Below are 15,498 nucleotides of genomic sequence, written 5' to 3'. Positions count from 1 at the left end.
AAAAGTAATATACAAAAGTATATGATAAAAAATAATATGCAAAAAATAAGCAAAATAATACATGTAAAAAAAAAAATTGATTAAATTATATTAATAACAATAAGGTATTTTTAATTACGAAAATTTTTGAAAACAGTTAACAACTATATTTTGCTCCATGTGTTCTGGTGTCATATTTGTACGACCGACGGTCTGTTAATTTATTTTTATACGTGCTAAATGAACGTACGACGTCACCTGAAGTCACGGGAGCATTTTGCAAATCAGTAATCATAGCCGGTGAAAAATTGTCTATAAGTTGAACTTCATTATTTCCATTCAACACTTTAGCTACGTTTTTCATAATGATGAGCCCTTTATATTTTTGTTGAAGTTGATCAATTTTTATTTTTATTTTATTTCCATTTTCTCCGGGTATTTTTTGAAGTTTGAACAAGAGACACATTAGATTTTTCCAAACTTTTGATGGATGTTACGAGAACAAAAAAATGGACCTTATTTAATATTAGATCGTTTTCTATGGTTTCTATGTCAAAAACTGTTTTACATTTAAGTACTGACTGACTGGGAGATTTTGTACTACTTAATTCTTCAACAACTTTTTTTAAACCTTGGAAATTATTACAGTTAAAAATAGCAGCTTCCAACCACGTTCCCCATCTGGTTAATACTGGTTCAGGGGGTAACGGAATATCTGGTAATATTTCTTTATACACTTGTACATGGTATAGAGATTTAAGAAATACTTTTTTATGGTATTAATTAATTTATTTATGTCTGGGTACATTTCTCTAACCCTTTCTGCAACCCTATTAAACATGTGAGCTTACACATGTAACATGAATTAAGTTGGGATAGTAAACTGCTAGTGAATGTCCCGTTTTCACTATGTACGGCGCAGCATCTGAGAGCATCAACAATACTTTTTCATCATTTCCGCCCAATGGCCACAGTAATTTTAACCCATCATTCACAAATCGAGCCACAGTAGAATGATTAGTCTTTTCTAAAACTTTACATGTTAAGAGAAAAGAACGAGTCAGATGATTTGACTTAATATCCCAACCAATAAATTCGCCACAAAACGGCCATTTATATCCGTTGTCTCATCAACAGCAAACCAAATATTATTATCGCTTATTTAATTTTTTATATTGGATAAAGTCTTATTATAACAATGTGATAGATAATTTTTTCTTAACAGACTTTCATCGGGTATATGTTTGCCAGTATACTTTTCTAAAAATGCCCGAAATTGTGGAGTTTGCAATTTATACCACGGTATATTTGCGGCAATAAGACTCAAACATAAATCTTCATCAAATTCATTTACATTTTTTTTTAGAAGTCGATTCTGATAAAAACAATTGTTTTGAAGTGTTTAACTTACGCTTTTGAGCTTCTTAGTGAGAAAATGTATCTACATGTTGTGATAACTGAGACTTTTTAATGCACGGTACATTTTTATTACACACTTGACAAAAAAGAGTTGTGCCATCAGTTGTAAAATTTATATTGTTTTTATTTAATGGTTGAATCCACTGCAAAATTAAATCTTTTAATTTAGTTGATGGTTTTTTCGGCATTATGAACAAGTAAAAACAAGTAACTAATGAAATATAATGAAACTATAATGTATACCTCGTCAACACTACACCACACGCGACAGTGCGACACTGCAGTGTTGTACCGTACATGTAGTAATAATCGAAGGCCTGGAGCTAGCTATTTTTAAAGTGTAGTAATAATTCCATTTCTTTTCGGGCATCGTTATCTTAGATAAGTCTCTTATCTACTACAGAATATTACAGTACATTACTAATTAAGGCATGCTATATGATGGTTATAATACGTATATAATGTATCAATATCATATCACTATTATCGGACACATAATTTATATTATTTACGCCACTGCAACAAAAAATATCGAATGTCTATACAAATTAATCGATGTATTCTCAAATATTCTTTATTGTACAAAATATTCTCAAATATGCTAAAAAAAACTTTTGCCATTAATTAACCAGTTTCATGATTTGTAAAGATTTCGAACCCCCGTCTGACTGCATAGCCTCAAAAAAAATATGCAAAAGAATATAATTCCGGCCCCTACTTATTACCTACCTGATTCCGCACATTTTCGTAATACAAAAGATTTTTTTTATTCAACCCAAATTTAATACGATTCCGCATAAAAATGTTTGCGACGTTGTCAGTTATGAGGAAAAATAATTTAAATAATAATATTAAATAGAACAATTAATAATTAAAACATATATACCATTCCTGGCGCAGTGCATTATAACATAAAAGATAACAAAGAAAACAATGTGCAAAAAGATCACAAAATTGAAATGTATTAATACTTAAAAATTTTTTTACATTCATGAATCATGACCTATTATTAATAAAATAAAATTGAATTGCATTAATAATTAAAATATTTTTCACAAAATTGAATTTCAAAATTTTTATTTCTAATATTAGTGAGTCTGTATCTGTATATAACAATCTAACTCTATTTCCATATTTTTTCTTTATTATATAATAATAAAAATCATACATTAAAAATTTAGATAAATCTAAAACACTCATTCCTATATATATTAGTTGTTTGAAAAATATTTGTGTTCTTTTCATATGGACTGCAGCTAAATTTTCTAAATTTTCTTAAATTGTCCTTCTATCAAAATTTGGTTTCGCAATTATTTTTTCTAATTGAAGAGCATCAGTACATACTACATAATCTTATATCAACATGATTTCGAGCATTCATCATGGTACGTCCATAAACACTGTTGTTCATTAATTTGAAATATTCTTTTTCAAACTCATTCTTAACTTCTGATTTAAGATTAGAACCAAGGTGATTGACTAAATTGTAACACTCAATGAAATTTCTCTATCTTTAAACCTAAATTAATATATAATTTTAGTGTTTCATAATGTATTATATATTTTTTCTTATCGTACAAAGTTGTTAATAATTTTGAAGTTGTTTGTTATCAAAATTTCTTTCTGGTGCTTAAGGGAAATCTGAATGTAGATCATGAAGTTCTTTAGGATAAGATAAATAGACTTCTAAAAACCTATACGTGATTTATCAGAAATATTCATTACCCAAACCCATTTGAATTTAATTTTGTTTGTTTATCAATTAACCTAAGCCATTTGAAATCTCCAGTAGGTAAATATTTACTCATTGCCCAACCATAAAGATTATTTGCATCCAAATATTCTAAAAATATTGATTCCTCCTTTTTTTAAAATTTATCCCCCATATATTTATTATTTGCTTTTGAATATCTTTGACTACATTGAGATAAGCCACCCCTGATTCCAGATTCAAACATCAACATTTGATCGACATCTTTTAGTAAATATAATTTTGCTTTTGTCATTCTTAACATGCAATCCCACACAAATCCTGGTGTTGTGTAATACCACATAGGATCTAATTTATAATTTTTTAAAGAAATGTCTTTTTTTTAGAAATTTTCTATTATATCTGTTAACAATAAAACATCAATCTTATTATATAAACTAGTGAATTCATGAAGATTTTGTATATTAAACACTTTTCAAATTTTTTGTGAGTTTTTATATTCCTCTATCGTTATATTTTTATCAGTGAGAGAACTATAAAATTTTTCAATAGGAGGCAAACATGTTTCATTAAATTTTTCTTCACAATCCATATACTCGAAGGGATAAGTTAACTTTCTAGTAACTAAATCTAAATGTTCTTTAGGAAAATATTTACTAAGTTCTTTAAATTTATTTCTTAAATTTAAATTCTTAAATTATTTGTTAACTTTTCTAAAGAACTAGGTAAAAATTTTAATGAATCAATAAATCTTAATTCTGTAAATATTACTTTGTCTTCACTATTCTTAGTTACTTTACGTGGCATCATTTTTGAAAAAGAAATATATTTTTCCTCATTATTTGGGATTAACTTAATTCTTTCATTATCGTTCCCAAATTCTTTTATAAATAGATGGGCATCATAACCTAAAAGATTATGAAAAACAATTGGAATAAAATGTGGATTTTGGTAATTAAGATTACATATAGAATGTGCTGCTCATCTATATTCTCCAGTTAAATGGTCATGATCCCGAACTTTCCTCATATTTGTATTTTTGTTTTCTAATTCATTTTTAAGCTTATCTAAATATTTTTTTAAATTTTTAGCATCATTAATATTTTTAAATTGTTTATAATGATTAATAGTGTCAAACATTATTTTAAATTTTTCCTCTAACATTGGAGGTAATTCTGATAAATATCTTTCACAGATATGACATTTATCAAATTTATAATAATAATTATTTAATTGTTCTACATTCAATGTTTCCATAGGAACTATTTTATCATATATTTCAGAAATAAGTATTTCTTCATTTTTCATACATTCAAAAAATGCTTGAGCTACGTTTGGACCAGAATATTCTACAGGAGGTTTATAATCACCATTACTTAATATACCTTAATATACTTATTGAATATAATAACAAAAATTATTAGATATAGTATATGTTTCTGATAACAATTAGTAAAAGGCTCTTTATCACTTGGTTTACAAGTGTATATTGGTTGAAGGGTAGTTTAAATGTCAGCAAGAACTACTATAAAAGGGACTCTTAACGAATGATTATAATTTTAAAATTGTAATGTTTTATTATAAGGTTCTGGCAAAACTATTTTAGCAGGTTTATTATTACCACAATAATGTTTATGTTCATTTAACTTATTTTCTGTATTAAAACTATTTAAACATATTTTACACAAAAATCTTTTATGACCATCTTTCGTAACTTTACTTCCTACTAGTTTCCATAAATTTTTAATATAACAATAGTAGTATATATGTACCAGTCCTGGCACAGTCCATATTATATCAATAAAAGATCACAAAGAAAACAATGTATAAAAAGATCAGAAAATCGAAATGCAATAATAATTAAAATATTTTCCGCAAAACTTAATTATTAAAAATAAAAATCGAAATGCAATAATAATTAAAATATTTTTCGCAAAACTTATGATATTAATAATTAAAAATTGAAATGCCATGATCCCCCCAAAATATTTTTAAGAAAATCTAAATGCAATAATAATTAAAATATTTTTTAATATAATTGTTATATTAAAAATAAAAATCTAAATGCAAAAATGTATTAAAAAGAAATTTATATTTAACACTCACCCAAATGGGGCACACGTTATTATTATATATTTTTCTAATCTTTTTGATTTTGATTTCTAATTAGTGTATTGAGATGGTCTACAAAATCATTTCTGTCTATTTTTGTTTTATAATGTCCCCAAGCTAATGTATCAATACCATTTTCTAAAATAAATCTTTTATCATCATAAACACTTAAAGCTTTTTTGTTTTGTTCTACAGTAAAAATATCATGTTTCTTAGTTCTAAATAAATTTTGTTTAACATATTTTGATTTTTTTGTTAGTAAACAATTTTCAAAATCATTAAAACATATTTTATTTTCCACAACATTTTTTTTAACACCTTTAGCTTTTTTAATTTCTTTTTCAGAATCTAAGATTCGATGTGAATATAATTTGGATCTTAAACCTATAAATTCAGTCATAATTTTTCCATTTAATTCATCTTTAAACTTGCCTAAGACTTTTTTGTTAACTAAAGGTAAACCATAAATATTATCTTTTGGATAATCTGAAGTGTCAAAATGATCTAACATAATTTTCATATCTTGATAAAAATCATTAGTTTTTATTTCTAATATAAGTGAATCTGTATCTGTATATAACAATCTAACTCTATTTCCATATTTTTGTTTAATTATATTATAATAAAAATCATACATTAACATTTTAGATAAATCTAAAATACACATTCCTACATATATTGGTTGATTGAAAGTTATTTCACATTTTTTCATATGTACCGCAGCTAAATTTTCAGTAAAAATTGTTCTTCGATCAAAATTTGGTTTTGCAATTAATTTTTCTACTTGGAGTGCATTAGAACATAATCTTATATCAACATGATTTCGAACATTCATCATAGTACGTCCATAAACACTATTATTCATTAATTTGAAAAATTCTTTTTCAAAATCATTCTTAGCTTCTGATCTAAGATTAGTATTAAAATCAATATAAACTTTTAACCAAGGAGATTGACTAAATTCTAAAACTCTGTGAATTTTCTCTATTTTTAAACCTAATTTAATATATAATTTTAGTGTTTCATAATGTATTATATATTTTTTCTTATCATACAAAGTTGTTAATAATTTTGGGAGTTGTTTGTCATCAAAATGTCTTTCCGGTGCTAAAGGGAAATCTGAATGTAGATCATGAAGTTCTTCAGGATAAGTTAAATCAACTTCTAAAATATAACCTTTAGATGATTTGTCAGAAATATTCATTACATCAAAATCATTTAGATTATCAACCCATTTGAAATCTCCAGTAGGTAAATATTTACTCATTGCCCAACCGTAAAGATTATTTGCATCCAAGTATTCTAAAAATATTGATTCCTCTTTTTTTTTAAATTTATCTCCCATATATTTATTATTTGCTTTTGAATATCTTTGACTACATTGAGATAAACCACCTCTGATTCCATTTTCAAACAACAATATTTGATCTATATCTGTTAATAAATCTAATTTTACGTTTGTCATTCTTAACATACAATCCCATGCAAATCCTGGTGTTGTAAAATACCACATAGGATCTAATTTATAATTTTTTAAAGAAATATCTCTAAAATTTTCTATTATGTCTGTTAATAATAAAACATCGATCTTATTATATAAACTAGTGAATTCACGCATATTTTGTATATTAAACACTTTCCAAATTTTCTGTGAGTTTTCATATTCCTCTTTAGTTATATTTTTATCAATGAGAGAACTATAAAATTTTTCAATAGGAGGTAAACATGTTTCATTAAATTTTTCTTCACAATCCATATACTCATAGGGATAAGCTAACTTTCTAGTAACTAAATCTAAATGTTCTTCAGGAAAATATTTACTAAGTTCTTTGAATTTATTTTTTAAATTTAATTTCGAATCATTTCTTAAATTATTTGTTAACTTGTCTAAAGAACTGGGTAAAAATTTGAATGAATCTATAAATCTTAATTCTGTAGATATTTTTATGTCTTTGCCATTCCTAGTTACTACACGTGGTATAATTTTTGAAAAAGAAATATATTTTTCCTCATTATTTGCGAGCATTTTTATTTGTTCATTATCGTTCCCAAATTCTTTTATAAATAGATGGGCATCATAACCTGAAAGATTATGAAAAACAATTGGAATAAAACGTGGATTTTGGTAGTTAAGATTACAGATAGAATGTGCTGCTCCTCTATATTCTCCAGTTAAGTGGTCATGATCCCGAACTTTTCTCATATTTTTATTTTTATTTTCTATTTCGTTTTTAAGTTTATCTTCATACAATTTAAATTTTTTAACATCATCAGTATTTTTATAATATTTAATAGTGTCTTTAATTATTTTAAGATCATCTTCATGCAATTTTAATTTTTTAACATCATCAGTATTTTTATAATATTCGATAGTGTCTTTAATCATATTTTTAAGTATATTTTTATACAATTTTAATTCTTTAACATCATCAGTATTTTTATAATATTTAATAGTGTCTTTAATTATTTTAAGTTTATCTTCATGCAATTTTAATTTTTTAACATCATCAGTATTTTTATAATATTCAATATTATCATTAATTATTTTAAGATCATCTTCATACAATTTAATTTTTTTAACATCATCAGTATTTTTATAATATTCAATAGTGTTTTTATATATTTTAAATTTTTTCTCTAACATTGGAGGTATTTCACTTAAATATCTTTCACAAATATGACATTTATTAGATTTATTATAATAATTATTTAATTGTTCTGCATTCAATGATTTCATAGGAACTATTTTATCATATATTTCAGAAATACTTATTTCTTCATTTTTCATACATTCATAAAATACTTGAGCTACGTTTGGACCAGAATATGTTACAGGAGGTTTATAATCACCATTACTATATTTAATATAATAACAAAAATTATTGGGTATATGTTTCTGATAACAATTAGTAAAAGACTCTGTATCATTTGGTTGACAAGTATATATTGGTTTAAGAGTACATTCATAGTCAGCAAAAACCACAAAAGGTACTCTTAAGGAATTATTATATTTTTCAAATACTAAAGTTTTATTATAGGGTTTTGGTAGAACTATTTTAGCAGCTTTATTATTAGCACAATAATGTTTATGTTCATTTAACTTATTTTCTGTATCAAAACTATTTAAACACATTTTACATATTTTTCTTTTATGACCATCTTTTGTCATTTGACTTCCACAAAGTTTCCATAAATCCTTAATCCAACAATAATGACCTTTATTCTCATTATCCTCTCTTAAATACATCAAATCTATATGATTTGTTTTTTCATTTATAGTTACTTCTAATGGTACAATTATATGCTTATTTTTACTTTTTTCTTCTAGGTAGTAAATATTAACAGATAAATTGTTAATTAATTTAACAAATTTTGGAACATCTTTGGTACTTACTGGAAATTCTATTTTAGATTTTTTAATTACATCATCATATTCATTTTCCCATTTTTTATATTTTGTAACTCTTTGTCCATTTTTTTCAACAGGATGTAAAGCTGAGAGTATTGCCCAAAGAAAACATTTATCATCTTCATTTTTAACATTTATAATAGCTTTTTTATCTCCAATGTTTTTAGGTAATTCAATATATGAAGAACCCTTAAAAGGAACATATTTATTTATATTTATTCCCAAACTTAAAATTTCATGAAGTCTCCATTGAGAACCTTTCAATATAAAATCTTCTTCTTCTTGTACAATTTTAATTTTTACTTCTGTATAAAAATCATTTAAGTTAGAATTTTTTGTTAAGATTATATTTTGTGTTTTAAAATTTTTTTCCTCATATTCCATATTTTTTTTATTTTTACCTCTCTTATATATAGCAATAAACATAATATTAACTTTTAAATTTTGTTTCTTTAATTCATGTTTAACTCGTCCTATTACTGGATTATCTAAACGATTTAAAAATGTTTGTATATCTTTAATACCCATATTATTTTTAATAATATAAGTTTTTAATCTACTTTGAAATGCTGTTTCTTCATTTTTTAAAATAGGTCGAATCGTGTTGTTTATTTCAAATATTTCTTCATTAAAATTAAAAACTCTATGTGATTTAGGTATTATCTCTCTTGATATTCTTGGTCTTATACCATTATTTTGATGACGAATAGACTGTAAATGTTTAGACCAACTGTTGTATTTAACTGTTAGCTTACAAATATCACAAGTTTTATCTGTTTTTGGTATTCTCTCTTGTTTTGTTCTTACATTTTTTGTTGTTGTACCTCTGTATGTTCCTCTAAATCGAGGTATAATTGTTTGATCTGGATCATTGTTTTGATGACGAATAGATTTCAAATGTCTAGACCAATTTTTGTAACTAACTGTTAAGTTACATTTTTCACAAGTTTTGTTATCCATTTTATTATTGTTAACATTTCCTTTAACACTTATTTCAATTTTTTTATTATCCATTATTTATTATAGATAATATTATTATTTTTTTACATTCAATTTTTTAATAAAAATAATTTTTATTAAAAATAATATTTAAATAATATTAAGATCCCATACTAAATTCACACATTTTAATATTTCCTAAATCTTGAACAATCTTAATATCGTCTAGATAATAGTGATTATAATCATCTGTTGCAATAATTTGATCATTGGCTATATGACAAAGTTCTAACCAAGTTGGTGAATGTAATAGTTTAGAAACATAAGGCTTTCCATTTCCAAAACCATCATCTCCTTGATTAATAATGAAAATATTTCCATCAATTGGAATTTTATTTAGATTATATTTAATACTCTCAGAATATTCATAGTATTCAAAAGCACAAAATTTCACATAACATTTATTATTTTTTTTTTGTATACTTTTTTTTATTTCATTTCGCATTACTTTCAAAAAATTAAAATTTTTTAGTCTATATTGATTAATTGGTACACCATTATATTTTGTATTAACTCTACAAGGTAAAATTGTTTGATCTATATCATTTTTTTGATGTCGAATAGATTTCAAATGAGCAGACCAACTTTTGGAACCAATTGTTAAATTACATTTATCACAAGTTTTAGCAGGATATATTTTTTTATTTAATACATCCATTTTATTATTGATATCAATTTCTTTAACTAAAGATTCAATTTTATTTAATCCTTCCATTCTTTATTATAGAAAATATTATTTTTTTTTTACATTCAATTTTTTAATAAAATAATTTCTATTAAAAAATATCATTTAAAATTTTGTTTTTTGTAACTCTTGGTTATAAAAACTCCCTATAATCTCTTCATTGTTTAAATCTATAATTTTATAAGTAATAGGATTTGTGTATAAAATTTCATTAACTATAAATATTTCTTTTGTCCAATTATTACTATATTTATTACCAAATGTTTTTTTAGAAGCTGTTATTCTTACTCTATCACCTACACTAAATTTAATTTTTGGTTTAGGTTTGTTTTTTGTAGAAAATAATTTATGAAAAACATCATCTTCGTTAGATTTATTTACTTCACAAGGTCTCATACCAATAGATCGATGTATGTCTTTGAAATTATATTCATATATTAAACTTTTTAAAATTTTAATCCATTTTTTAGAATTTGTAACTTCAAAATGTAATCTCATTTTACTGTTTAATGTTCTGTTAAATCTTTCAATAATTGACGATTTTTCTTCATTTTGAGTGTGATACATTTTAATTCCATATTCTTGCAAAACTTTTTTAAAATGTTTATTTTCAAATTCCAAACCTTTATCTGCGTGGAGTAATTTTGGTGCTTGATGATTTTGTGATATAGCTTGTTTTATTATTTTTTGAAATGTTTCTGAAACATTAATTCCATCTTTCTTTTTGACTTCTAAAGCCCAAGAAAATTTTGAAAATGTATCTATAACAGTTAATATATAAGAATAACCCTCATTTTCATCAGAATAATTTCTCATTATAACTAAATCAGCAGCCCATAAATCATCAATACCTTTAGTAATTATTCTTCGTTTAGGAAATTTTTTTCTAACTGGTTTATGAAGTTCTTTAGCTAATATCATTTTATCTGTATCATTTAATTTTTTATTGGAAATATTATGTCCAATTGTAGGATTTTTTATAAATTTACTTTTATTTGTGTTACAGTTGAAACATTTTGATGAAATTCTCCATCTACCATTAACTGTTTGAATTTTAGTTGCATTAATATTTTTTGTTTGAATTTTACATTTAAGACAATATATAGTTTCGTTCATTTTTTATATTTATATTGAAAAAAATTTTTTAAATAGAAATTTTTTAAAAAAATTATTGAAAATAAAAAAAAATTATATTTTCTAATATAAATAAGAAATGGAAATGGAAAACTTTAAAGATGCTTTAAATAAAATGAACAATGGATATACATTTATAAAATTTAATGATTTGGAACAAGGAAAACCATACAAAGTAAATAAGTTCATAATGATTGATACAAAGTTTGGAAAAAGAATAAGTGTTGTATTAAACGATGAATATATGTTAAATTTACCAGAAAGATATACAAATGAATTTACAGAAAACAAAATAACACGGTATAATACATGTTCGGAAACAAAATTGAATCTTATTTATAATTGTGAAAAAATTTTAAAGAATGGAAAAACAAGACATGATTTTGATTTTAAATAAAAAAATAAATTTACTTTTATAAATGGTATTTATAAAAGTTAAAAAGGGTTGTATTCATTTAAACAAACCTATTCACAATAATGATAGTGATCATTTTTTAGGTCTCTATTCATTAGTTTTGAAAGGCAACAATTTTATTAATATTGAATCAGAGTGTTGTATAACAATTAAACAGAATATAATACATATAAAAACAGGTAGATATAGTATTGAACAATTGAACAAAGAAATAGAACCACTTATTATATCATTTTCTGATGAAACTAATAGAATTACAATCAAATCTCCTTGTTATTATAAATTAGATGAAAAATTAAAAAAATATTTAGGTTTTAATGGTAATATAGATTTTTCAATGACAAGTGAGAAAAAAATGTACTTTCCTATTGATGGTGAATATTACATAAATATTGAAAAAGAATGTGAATTTAGATTAGGTCGAAATGGTCAAATCCCACTAGGTACAATATTTATTGGTATTTATTCAATAGGTGAAATTGAAAATTTATTTAATTCATTCGGAACTAAATTTGTGGAAAATTTTCCTAAAATAAATCTTGAAATAAATAAAAATTTATTAAAAATAACTGCTTCAATTGGTCTGTGGTTTGATGAATATTTATCAAATTGTTTAGGCTTTAATTTTATAAAAAAATTAATCCCTATTAATAAAACATGGCCTAAAGGGAAAGAAATTGTATTAGGTGTTGTGTATACAGCACCAGATATTGCTTATACAGTAATAGGAATAAAAACTCCACAATTTTACACTCAAGGTTTCTTAAAAGAAATAAATGGTATTATTTCTAATGAAAATAGTAAAACATTATTAAAAGGAAATTATTCAATTGAGCATTTAAATATCTTATTCAATTCGATTATGAAGTTGGAAAATAATGGTGATTACATTAAAATAACAACAAAAGATTATTTTTCATTTGATAAAGATTTAAATTTAAGTTTAGGATTGAATGATACAATACATACACATTATGGAGAAAATTCATCATTAAATAATAACAACAAAATATTAGAAGTACATTGTAATATAATTGAAGAATCTATTACACATCATATTGATGAGCTATCTCATTATGATGAAGTTTTATTTTTATTTCAATATAATTCTAATAGTGCTTTGATTAAACCTCATAAAATGATATATAGACCAGTGAGTAAAAATCGGTTTCAAAAAATAGAAATTTATATTTTAGATTTGAAAGGTAATATTGTTAATTTTGATGAAGAATTTATTGGTGTTCTTGATCTAATCAAAAAATAAATATGAAAAGTTTTTTTTCAAGATAAAATATCTTGAAAAAATAAAGTATGGAACGATCTTTTTTATAAAACTTCCTCAACTATTCCTCTTTCAATATCAAACGTATACACTGCACTAGAAATTAAACAAACATAACAAATTGTGTTCTCAGGTAAATTTTTACTGAAATCTACGTTTAAAATTAGTGTACAGTTGGTGACCGCAATTTGACTTTGGTGTCTACTCATGTTAACAACAAAAAATGGTCTCTTTTTAAACATTTGTTTATCTAAATACATTAATGGATTTTCTTCATGTGATTTATAATAGGTTTTTTTATAACTCATATGATCTTCATATGCTTGACAAATTTTCAAATCATTAAAATCAAGATTTTGCAATTCATTAGGATATTTTTTTCCATTAACTTTAAAAGAATAATTTACAACATTACAATCATCAAAAAAAGCAGCATTACTATCTTGATTGTCTAGTTTATTTTTTTGAAAATAAACAACACCAAAAAATGGATGTTTATTATTTCGATAATTAGATGATAAATCGTATCTTATATTTTTTCCAGTAAGATTTCTGATTTCAATACATTGCCATTTTTTAAAATCTAAAATAAACGGTTTCTTAATTAATTCATCAACTATTTGAATTTTTGTTATTTCATCATATTCTATATTTTGCATTTGAACTTTTAATTCTAAAATATTAACTTTACCACGTTTTGCTTTAACATTTTTTGACTCTGCTGTAGCTTCAGTGTTTGTTTCTAGAATCAATGCATCATCATCAATATTTCTTGTAAAAATTATTTCAAATCTAGCATTGTAAATTTGTTTTATATCTTTCATTGACCCTAAACCTAAGTGTGATAAAGGAATGATGAGCTCAACACTTCCTCCTCCTTCAGATGTAGATTGAAATCCTGAATTTTGTGTAGGACCATTTCCATCAACAGCATAACTCATATAACCTTTTACTGTACTTAGTCTTCCAGTATTCTCACTTTCATCTATAATTTTATTATTTAATTTAATTGTAATTTTTTGAAACGAAAATGCTCCACCATTATCAGATAACATAACATTAGATTTTGCTGGATATTTAGTACCATCTTCTTGTACATATTCAAGTAATAAATAAAGTTTTGAATTTTTAACATTCAGAAATTTATCTTTACCATCTACTATAACTATTGTATTTCGGTTTGGTTTATTTAATTCTGTTGTGATTTGAGGTATATAACTTTCATATTGGCTATTTATTATATAATTATCATATTTATTTAAAATATTTTCCATTTTCTTATTTATATTACCAAATATATATTTTTTTTTAAATAAATGGATAAAGTAAAAGTAAAATTTTTTATTGAAGATGAAAATAAAAAAAAATCTTTATTTGAATTACCTTCACGTGTTTTAATTATAGGACCATCTGGTTGTGGTAAAACAAACTTGTTGTATAATCTGATTATAAATTATTGGATTCCTTATTTAAATCTATATATTTTTACAAAAAATATTGATCAACCAATCTATAAATATATTAAAAAAATATTTGATGATATACCTTCTATAAACACACATTTTTCTAATAATGAAATAATATCTGTAGATGATTGTGAAGAAAATAGTTTAGTGATTTTTGATGATTTTCTAAAAGAAAAACAAGACATGATAATTGAATATTTTATAAGATCAAGATCAAAGAATATTAGTGTTATTTATTTAACACAAAGTTATACTTCAGTAGATATAAAAACAATAAGAAATAATTTGAATGTTTTAATTGTTTTTAATCAATCAAATTATTATATTGAAAAAATATGGTCCGATTTGATTAGTGAAGATGTACCTTTAGAAAAATTTAAAGAAATTAATAGAACTTATTGTAAAAAATATGATAAAAAAAGTAAAACAAAATCATATGGTTTCATAACAATAGACTTGATAAAAAATTTAATCTATGACAATGAAGGTAATGAGATTTTATATATCGATGAATGATTATGTTTTAATTTAATTTTGTATAATAAATGGATATCAAACAAATTCAAAAAGAATTAAAAAAAAAAATTTAAAAAAATGTTACATTTGAAGATCAAACACAAAACAATTCCAAGGTAGGAAATAATTTAAAAAACACATCAGATGTAAAGATTCAGACAATAATTAATAAGAAAAAAAAATTACAAAATAGGTTTAAAGATGTATTATTAAAACCTAATGAAAAAGAGACTGTTATTATAAAAAAAGATGATGAAGGTGAAGATGAAGATAATATTAAAAAAGAAAAAAAACAATTAAAATCTACAGATGTAAATAAAATAATTAATCTTAAAAAAGATTTACAGGGTAGATTTAGAAATACAGTTGTA

Source organism: Metopolophium dirhodum, chromosome 9 (genome assembly GCF_019925205.1).
Source record: "Metopolophium dirhodum isolate CAU chromosome 9, ASM1992520v1, whole genome shotgun sequence".
NCBI lineage: Eukaryota > Metazoa > Arthropoda > Insecta > Hemiptera > Aphididae > Metopolophium > Metopolophium dirhodum.
Note: the sequence above shows the minus strand (reverse complement) of the source record.